The following is a 10,699-nucleotide window of genomic DNA, read 5'->3' on the forward strand; positions in this document are numbered from 1 at the left end:
GTTGGTCCATTCTTCAACTTGTCAACCACACTCGTTGGTTCAAAACATGTCCACAAAAGTATTATAATGTGATTTCCCTCGAAAAAACTTCTAAAAAACTAGAAATCATATTATTAATTTACATAGAATACTAATTTTCTTAATAATATTTTTCATTTCTATTTATATATCTTATGTTAATATATAAATTTATATAAAGTTATATATATCTATATATATATATATATATATATATATATATATATATATATATATATATATATATATATATATATATATATCTTTTTCCCTTAAGGAAAAAATCGTAATTTTATTCATGTTGATAAAATTACATTTTGTAGATGCTAATAGCATATGCAAATGGCTGAACCTGTAATAAGGTAGCAGATAAAAAGCACAAAAATAGCAAAAAACTGTTCCTGTAATGACAGGAAGACAAACAGATAATAGTAAAAATTGTGGCAGCAGGCCTATATTTTCCTGCCCTTTTTCTTTTCTACTTTGCGCCAGATTCCAGTGTTGTTGGTGGGAACAGTTATAGCAAGTTGGTTTTCCTCTGTGTACACTGGTTGTTCTTTATCTGAGTCCGATCCTTCGGGGCTATGTGCTCTTTTGGCACCGCTTATTTCCAATTGTAATTCTTGCTGCTGTACCAAGCTGTGTGACTCCAAATTGGGCCTATCAGTGCTTTCTTTATGCTCTTTTTCCTGACTCCTTTGTTCATCTGTGGATTCTGTGTTCAGTGCCTCCTCCTCCAGTGGTTCCGTATGCTGCCAACCTTTTGGTTTTTTCTGTTGTTTCTTGATCCGTTTTGGCTCCTTACTAGTTAATGGACATGCATATTGAAGGTGCCATGTCTGCATGCAGCTGCGGCATCTGAATGTCGTTTTCTCGTAGTCAAGTTTTTGCGTCCACAGTGAATTATTAAAATTCAATGTGATGTGTTCTGGGAGTCCTTGACTTAGGTCCACCTCTACACATATTCTGGCATATGTGAAAATTCCTCGCATGACTCTATCTTCATCTATTTTAAGATGTTTTCCTAAGGAGTTCCCAATGGCCGTTAAGGCTTTTCGGTGCCAAAAATGCAGTGGGAGGTTATGCAACCTTACCCAAACTGTTAACGTTGAGACGAACATGGTGTTGGCATCAAAATCCGGGAACCAAGGGGTGATAAAGAGACCAGCATTGCCCCAAAACCAAGGCCCCTGCTCTATGATATTGTCTCGTTCCAGTTCTGTGCTAAATCTGACTATAAAGAAGCCCTTAGGGCATAGATATATTTCACAATTAGTAGACCATGATGTAAAGACCCATTGATGCAGTGCATCAGCTTTGGGCCAATAACCATTAAATCTGCATATAACCGCATTATGGATTAGATCTGAGTATAGATTTGTTACCTCCGGCAGTGTTACAGTGAGTGAAGGCGATTCTAGCTTCTGTTCCACTATGTAGGGACCTGGAAGCTCTGATGTTGGTGTTGATCTGTGATTCAGTGGTTCCTTCCCTTTGACTGCATCGCGAAAGGATCCTGTAGTTTTTGAGCTGGTTCCCTTGCAGCCTCCTTTTAGTCTCAGATTGAGTATGATGGTTGAATCATTTGCAACTCCATAGTGCTGGAGTGTGAGGTGGTCCTGCATGCAGATTCCGGAGAATAAGAGATTTTGATATGTTGCCGGAATTCCCAATTTGATCTGGATCTCCTTTTTTAACCCTAAGACATCCATCCCTTCCCTGATCTGTATACAAAGGTGTCTTCCTTCTACAGATCTGATAAAAATTTGTTTCAGATCTGATGGATCAACCTTGTCCAAGCCCCGATCTATATGATTGATCTCCAGATCTGGCGGATCGATGGTGATTCTAGGGTTTTCATGTCTTTCAGCTGTAAAAAAGGGCTTGATACCCCCTGTCTGCAGTGATCTGATTATCTCTGCCTCCGCGGTTCCAATCCTGCCGCCAACATCCATCAAGGGATTAAGACCATGGTAACCCTGATGCCTGGAAAGATAATCCTTCATCACGATCCTCGCATTGCAGATCATGTCTCTGTTGATAAGGTCGTTGAATTCGGGATGAGCGAAGGCGTAATCCCAGATCTCCGCATCGTTGTTCCTCTCATATGCTACACCGCCGTCCAGCTCGCATTGGTTGAGGCTGTGCCCCAGCGCTATGCTTCTCTCATCGATCTGTATCAGCCGCCTCGGATCTAACGATAGCCTGGATTCTTTGATCAGCCATTTGGACGCGGGCGTCAGGCTTCCATCGAAATCTACCATGGCTCGAAGCAGGCCCTTCAAGACCAGGAAGCGAAAGTTTCTGAAATGGCCTGATGCGTCCATTCGTAACCCTAAGTCCGCCGTTTTCCGCAGAGCCGATCGCGCGATCTTCCAAATATCCGAGGAGATCTATCTGGCTGGGTTGGCTGGCCGGTCCTAGCCTCAAACGGCCTCTAACGCTGAGCCGCGAGCAAAATGCACCTACCTTTCAGTCAGGTCAGGCTGGGAATCTTAGGAAGCAAGCAGGTGTCCGAGCCGAGCTGGTCTTATCTTCTCTTAGGAAGCATGCATGAATGACCGACCCTCTCCCTAACGGTCCATAAATGACCTCGACCTAAAGGAAGGGAAGGTAGGTATAGGTATAACCTTGCGGTTTCACCTTATGTTTAGGTGTTCGGAGAAGTTTGGGAGCACCAAAATCACTTTATAGGCCCTCTTTGCTTACTTCATTTTCCACCCCTATTGAATAAGCTCTATCTCTCATTTTTCCGCCTGGTTAGCTCACTCCACTATTTACCACATACGCCACCTTTCAGTAGTGAATTTACCGTATATCAGGGCGTGGTACGGCTAGTATGACTCTGGATGGGCAACGCCACCTTTTCTTAGGGAATTTCCCATATATCCGGGCGTGAGCAGTTAAGACCGGCAACCCCGGCAGCAACCCCAGCTAAGTGCTTCTATTTGGTATTGGAAGCAGAGCTGGCCTACCGACCCATCGTAGCACCAAGCTCCGAGCGTTAGTGAGGACCTTCCAATCTGTGTGGGAAAGCATGAGCAACTCCCTATGGGTAAGAAAGACAGAAGAGCCAATCTGGTAGGAAAGAATAGCTCCCCATCTCTCCGGGTTGGAAAGACAGAATAGCTAATCTGGGGAAAGAAGGTCTACGTTTGATGGTCAGATTCTTTTATGGTAAGAAAGGAAGCTAAGTAAGACTCACCTACTTACTAAGCTAGGTAAGAAAGTAAGCTAAGAAGTAGTATAAGACAGACTTACTTACTTACTAAGAAAGGTAGTAAGGAAGGGAAGCTAAGTAAGACTCACATAGGAAGCTAAGAAAGGGAAGGAAGGTTTAGACTAGCCACGAAAGGAAGGCTCACAGTAGGCATGGCGGAGGAGGTGGTTCCACCGACATTCTGATTGGTGTTACCACCAGACGGATTACCTCCGGGTTTGGTACCCCCGGTAGGACCTCCAGCAGAGGTGGGGATAGCACCAGACATACTAGCGACTGGACTACCAGAGGGGCTAGCGGTGCTAGATGAAGATGGCGATTCGGAACGAGGAAAACCTAGATCAAAAGGGAACTCTGGGGGGCGGTGGGACGTTCGATTCTCACACGCTGAGGTAGACTCACGGTCCGACCGTAAATCCCAAAGAGTGGGGGACGTCCCCGAAGTCTACGAGATGACTTAAGAGGAGCAATGGTGGCCCAGAAAAGACCACCCTAGAAAAAGAAAAGACTCACTAGTTCTAAAAGGAGAACTATCAAAAGCAATGGTGTGAAAATCAAACTTTCTCAAATATTCCTCAGCAAATGGTCATGACCTCCACCGCTGACAAAGAAGTAGAAAGCCGAACAAGGGCCTTCCAACCACTTAACTTGATGGGATCTCAACTCCATCAAGCAAGTGAGTGAAGGTGCGAATGAGACAGTTATAGAGCAGGACACTGGGCGCAACTTCAGTTGGCCTACAGCTATCTGTCTCAGGTGCCCTCCCACCTGCGAGAGCCACCTCTGGGACCTTTAAGAATGACGTAATTACGTATATAATGAATGACTGGAATCACTACGTTCTCTCGAAGAATTGATCAAAGAATTAGATAGGTAATTCCGTAATGATGCGCAAGCAGGCTCGACTAAAAGGACCCTCACCATATGAATAGTGAGTGACTCCGTCCCTCTCCTTGGACAGTCGAGTGTGCTTACGCACCCTCACCCATATGATGAGTGAGCATTAAAACCCTCTCCTTGACAGTCGAGTGTGCTAACGCACCCTCACCATATGAATAGTGAGTGACTCCGTCCCTTTAGGGGGCTCGACCATTAGGGAGAGGAGAGGAGAGGGCCGCCATCGAGAGGATGCGTAAGCAGGCTCTCAATCTAAGGCCGCCATCACCAGCAGGGTGAGCCTGTCGAACTCTCGACAATAGGAGAGGTAAGATGCAAGAAGCGGTCATTCCAGATATGGGCATATGTCATTTCTGAACCAGAGAGATGCTCCTGAGAGAAGGTCCGGAGGGTCTTGCGCTTCCTCTCCCTCTCCCTTATGGTCGAGTACCTAAAGGTCCTAATGGTCGAGCCCCCTAAAGGGTCCTAGTGCAAGGAGAGAGATTTATGACTGATCATTATATATGTCATTTCATACATGACCAGAGAGATGTGAGTGAGAGAAGGTCCGGATGGAAGAAGTTCACAATTCGATCTCTCAAAATAGCATAATGACATATATAATATATGCATGATCTGCTAAAGCGTAATTACCTATCTCATTCAGGCAGGGAGATCGTCATGAATTCGATCATGACCGTAATGACATATATAATATATGAATATTAAGGCTGCCGGCATTCGAAAGGCCCTATATTATTTAGGGGTCGCTCACTCATTCATATGGGTGAGGGGCATTTGATGCTCAAAATAGATCATACTCAAAAAAAGAGTTTGATCCTGGCTCAGAACGAACGCTAGCTATATGCTTAACACATGCAAGTCGAACGTGGCTTGCTTCCCCATCCATCCACGTGGGGGCAGAAGGGCAAGATGAATGGCCCCCTCCTAGCGCGTGCTCACTCACTCAAATGATATGCGAGTGGTGCGCTGGGCGTGGGGCACAGCAAGCAAAGTGGTGAACGGGTGCGTAACGCGTGGGAATCTGCTGAATAGTTCACTCCAAATCCTGAATAATTCATAAAGCAAGCTAATTCGCGCTGTTTGATGAGCCCACATAGTATCAGGTAGTTGGTTAGGTAAAGGCTGACCAAGCCAATGATGCTTAGCTGGTCTTTTCGGATGATCAGCCACACTGGGACTGAGACACGGCCCAGACTCCCTCGGGGGGCAGCAGTGGGGAATATTGGACAATGGGCTCACGCCCGATCCAGCAATATCGCGTGGGTGAAGAAGGGCACTGTCGCTTGTCAAGCTCTTTCATCGAGTTTCGATCATGACAGGACTCGAGGAAGAAGCCCCAGCTAACTCCGTGCCAGCAGCCGCGGTAATACGGGGGGGGCAAGTGTTATTCGGAATGACTGGGCGTAAAGGGCACGTAGGCGGTGAAAAGGGTGGAAAGTGAAAGTCGCCAAAACACTGGCGGGGTGCTTTCTTGACCATTTCACTTGAGTGAGATAGGGGAGAGTGGAATTTCGTGTGGAGGGATCAAATCCTAAGATATACGAAGGAACGCCAACCGCGAAGGCAGCTCTCTGGGTCCCCAGTGACACTGGGGTGCGAAAGCATGGGGAGCAAACAGGATCAGATACCCTGGTAGTCCATGCCGTAAGCGATGAGTGTTCGTCCTTGGTCTGCCTGCCTACTAGGTAGGATTAGGATCAGGGGCCCAGCTAACGCGTGAAACACTCTGCCTGGGGAGTACGGTCGCAAGACTGAAACTCAAAGGAATTGACAGGGGCCTGCACAAGCGGTGGAGTATGTGGTTTAATTCGATACAACGCGCAGAACCTTACCAGCCCTTGATATATGAACAAGTGTGCCTGTCCTTAACGGGATGGTGCGAAAATTCATACAAGTGCTGCATGGCTGTCGTCAGCTCGTGTCGTGAGATGTTTGGTTAAGTCCTATAACGAGCGAAACCCTCGTTTTGTGTTGCTGAGACATGCGCTAACGGATCAATGTCATCGCCCCTTCTCAAGGGCGAGGGTGAGTAAGCGAACTCTCGGAGGCAAGCGCCTCTTTTTGATTGATGACACTCCTATGAAGGCAGGTGCGTGCTGCACTCACAAGAGACTGCCAGTGATATGCTGGAGGAAGGTGGGGATGATGTCAAGTCCGCATGGCCCTTATGGGCTGGGCCACACACGTGCTACAATGGCAATGACAATGGGAAGCAAGGCCGTAAGGCGGAGCGAATCCAGAAAGATTGCCTCAGTTCGGATTGTTCTCTGCAACTCGAGAACATGAAGTTGGAATCGCTAGTAATCGCGGATCAGCATGCCGCGGTGAATATGTACCCGGGCCCTGTACACACCGCCCGTCACACCCTGGGAGTTGATTTCGCCCGAAGCATCAGACCAATGATCACCCTATCTATATATGTTCCACTAGTGTGGCCCACTATGGTTGGGGTGGTCTTATTGGCGCATACCACGGTGGGGTCTTCGACTGGGGTGAAGTCGTAACAAGGTAGCCGTAGGGGAACCTGCGGCTGGATCGAATCCCTCTCCTCTCCTCTCCCTAATGGTCGAGCCCCCTAAAGGGACGGAGTCACTCACTATTCATATGGTGAGGGTGCGTTAGCACACTCAACTGTCAAGGACCGGAGGCACTCGACCATAGGGAGAGGACCCTTTAGGGTGCGTTAGCACACTCGACTAATAAGGACCAGAGGCGCTCGACCATAGGGAGAGGACCCTTTAGGGGGCTCGACTGATAAGGACCTTTAGGTACTCGACCCCAAGGGAGAGGAGAGGAGAGGGGGCTCGACTGATAAGGAGAGGAGAGGGATGGAGTCACTCACTATTCATATGGTGAGGAGAGGTGCTCGACCAAAAGGGAGAGGAGAGGGAGAGGAGGCGGAGGTTTTGAAGCGTAATGACATATATAAAGAATGAACCACGGGAAGATAGAATTAAGGGTGGGTTTTATTGACTCTTCGCTAGTGTCGAGTCCGGGCGAGCAAAGCCTGTGTCACATGGTTACTACCCACCCTTACTCCTTGGCCCTACGTATCTTTAGACACTCAAATTCCGGACTCTATATTCCCGTAGTAGGGAGCAGTTGGTTGAGGGATGGAATATCTATTTGGCTAGCTTGGCCCGTAAGAGCAGTTGATTGATGTATGTCTTTATTACTTATCATGGGTATCCAAACTCCATGCATCAGCAACCATCTTATATAATTGAATGAAACCAAACAATACTCTTTTATGGCATATTTTTTCTTGAAAGACCAGGCCTCGTTCGTATATGGCATATTATCCAAGACCAGGCATAGTTCATATACGGCAGGCATATTCTTGAAAGACCAGACATCGTTCGTTCGTATAGAAGGAGTTAACCAGGGTCATATTATCCAAGACCCGGCATCGTAGCAGGAGTGAATGAATAGGCATCTTATAGTTGGACTTCACAGTCATTGTAGACGTATATAATTAGTTCAGAATGAATATACAACAGTGTTTAGTTCCCGCAGTGAATGGAGGCAGGCATCAGATAGTGAATGGCAGATAGCTTGATGATTCCACTCCTGACGATGGTGGTCCCTCAAATCAATACTTATAGTGATAAATACCCTACCGGTTGAGTGCATAATATATATATGTAGGGCCGGTCGAGTCCCATATAGATTATATTGTATTGGCCCTATCTATATATTCGGAATAGTCCTGTATGTGTATAAATACGATGGCGGCTCACTCTCTCACCTGGGTAATGCAGTCGTCCACATTCCTTCCCTCTATCATCACTCACTATACTAAGTATTCCCTACCCTCCACTATAAATAGTCGTGTATGTATAGAAATACGATGGCGGTATACAATGCAGCTTCTTCATAGGGTACAATATCAATATTCTTTGGCATAGCTCAGCCATCCGCAGATTAGGCATCAGAATATTAGGAGATTAGGCAGAAGATTAGGCATCGGTTTAGGCACATTAGGTAGGGCAGACCAACCACAAAGATAAGAGAAGGCCTTCGGTCCTTCGGTCACAAGGAACGCAACCTAGGCATAAGGAAGGCAGAAGAGCAGGAACGCAACCTAGTTACGACCAGAAAATCATACAGTAATCAATCTCATTCCTGATCATTCCTGCTAGTAATCAATGCCTAACAAATATGAAATGGTGGCGTATGTACAAAAATTGTCTGGTAAACCCATTTACACAAAGGGTGAAAGTGTCAATTATTAGCATCAAAATAGCCTAGCCATTTTACGCATTGTTATACTTAGGCGAACATCCCGAATCTAGCCCCTTGGCAACCACACCCTCGCCCATGAAGAGAAAGAGGTGCTCCTTTGGTAACACCCTAAGACGCGGGCAGATCCATAGAGAAGATATAAGGCCTCTCCTATGCTATGGCGGGCATCGTTCGTTCGTTAAAGGCGCTTTCTCCTGGCCTGGATATATTGACTGGGCAGGGAGGGCACCAACACGAACCCCCGCCATCGCACCAAAGCGCCAAAAGCGAGGTCCGACAGGGCTCGACTGATAAGGACCCTTTAGGGGGCTCGACTGTTAAGGACCCTTTAGGGTGCTCGACCATAAGGGAGAGGAGAGGAGAGGAAATATGCTAAAAATAGAGTGAAATTACTAAAAAGCAAAGTCTCAGGCAGATTGATTTTTTTATAAGGGCGGAGTTATTTAATCCCTTGAGACCAAACCACCCCACCACACCTCATTCTATTTGATAGGATCAATTTCTTTGACTGGCGGGCCATCTTCGGCGTCTGCATTTATAATGATAAGTGACCCTTCATAGGTGGTCTTTCCTTGCTATGCGACTAGGATGGCTATGTATGTGACTAAAGTACATTTACGCCTACCAAAAGCAACGTCTTCAGTAGCATTGTGAGTTCGCCTACCAAAAAAAGAACTCGTGCTATGAATCCTTCCTGTAAGGGCGGGCTTTCTTTATTTCTTTTCCGGGTTATACTTTGTCTTTAGGCTTATTAAGATGGGGAGTGGGATAGATAAAATGAATCGGAAGAGCAATCAGCACACTACCTTATGAATAGATAGATAGAGAGATCAAAATAGCAATTGGAAAGACACCCGCCCCGGAATGAAATGAGTCGTTTTCTGAAGGCACGGACTATTCCGAATGCACTAAATGAGAAGAATGGATCGTCCGCCTAATGGATGAATTTAAGTAAGCTGGCGCAATTGATATCATTATGTAATTAAGATATCCATATAGTGGAACTACGGTTTGGGACTTCCCATCCTTATTACTGAGTCCCACCCACAATGAACACGATCTTAGCTGGTCTCCATATATAGATATCTATGGGCGCCGGCCCTCATTATATAGCACGTGTGAAATGATCAGATGCGGTACGACGATTGACGCTAAAGCACGGATATGTAGTTATATAAGGATCCGGACGGGCATTACTATGCCAATAGTAGCTCGAGAAGCTAACCACAAGGAGCCTCACTACTTGGATGAACGGCGACATGCTATGCTCATTTGTCATTCGCCTTGAGATCTATCCATGATTATTATCTCGCTACTTTCACGTTCACCCATTGACTTAGTTCGGGGCAATATGATCAGGGCAGGTTTTGAACCTACCTCTTAAAAGACTTTGAAAGGATGACAGAGATCTCATTTCAGCACCGCTACAGCCTCGAACATCCATCTCTCTCCCTCTCATTTCAGTCAGCGTGATTTAAGCTACAGCTAATGCATCTCCCTTATCTGTCTGTCTGATAGTCGCATTATCACTGCTCCAGCGGCTTGCTTCTTCGGGTCAAAAAGTGATGAATCCTTGCCCCCGGAGGGACAAGCGGCTTCGCACCTTCGAATCAGAATATTCACCATCCGCTCCTTAAAAATCCCCAACCAAAGTAGACGACTCTGTACCCGCATCTGCTTAAGGAGGTGAAACTACCCGCTCGGAATCAGGTCAAATCACCCCCGATCCAAACCAGATGGACGGAACACCCATGAGATGGAGGCGAAACTCCGAATCCGACAGATGGAACCTTATCATACTTAGATGTCACCCGATCAGCGGTGGGCACAAGCAGAGTAACCATCCAGCAGTTCGACGATATCTGCAATCTGCTAAAGGGAAACCCTCTAAACTAATTGCCCATCCCATCCGGTGCTTATAAGATCTTATTTTCAAGTAATTGTTAAAATGCTTTGTCGTGGGATTTATAATAAATCACATATATTTGTTTCCAAAGCTGAGTATATAAAGTTATATATTTATAAACAATCATAATTTAATATTTGAATAAAATATAAAAGTTAAATATATAAAAAAACATATATAAATTAAGAAATATTTTAATCTCTAAATTTTGTTGTCATTTATTATCTCTTAATTAATATTACATATAATTTTGTTAATATTTTATTTATACTATATACTCTTAAATTATATCAATTTATATATTTAAAAATTGAGTTCACTAAGTGTAGCATTTCAAAATATAAAAATTAAATATATAAAAGAAATATATATTAAAAAAATATTTTAATTTTTAAATTTGTGGTATTTAT

General features: G+C 45.2%; 1 pseudogene; it reads left to right on the forward strand.

The window, feature by feature from the left end:
* Nucleotides 1-4,941: 4,941 nt before the first annotated feature.
* On the forward strand, nt 4,942-6,679 carry LOC149220183 (18S ribosomal RNA; annotated as a pseudogene).
* The last annotated feature ends 4,020 nt before the right edge of the window (nt 6,680-10,699 follow it).

This window comes from Pinus tabuliformis, chromosome Q, assembly GCF_031772625.1.
Source record: "Pinus tabuliformis cultivar Carrire ecotype Pingquan chromosome Q, CPIR1, whole genome shotgun sequence".
In the NCBI taxonomy this organism is placed as follows: Eukaryota; Viridiplantae; Streptophyta; class Pinopsida; order Pinales; family Pinaceae; genus Pinus; species Pinus tabuliformis.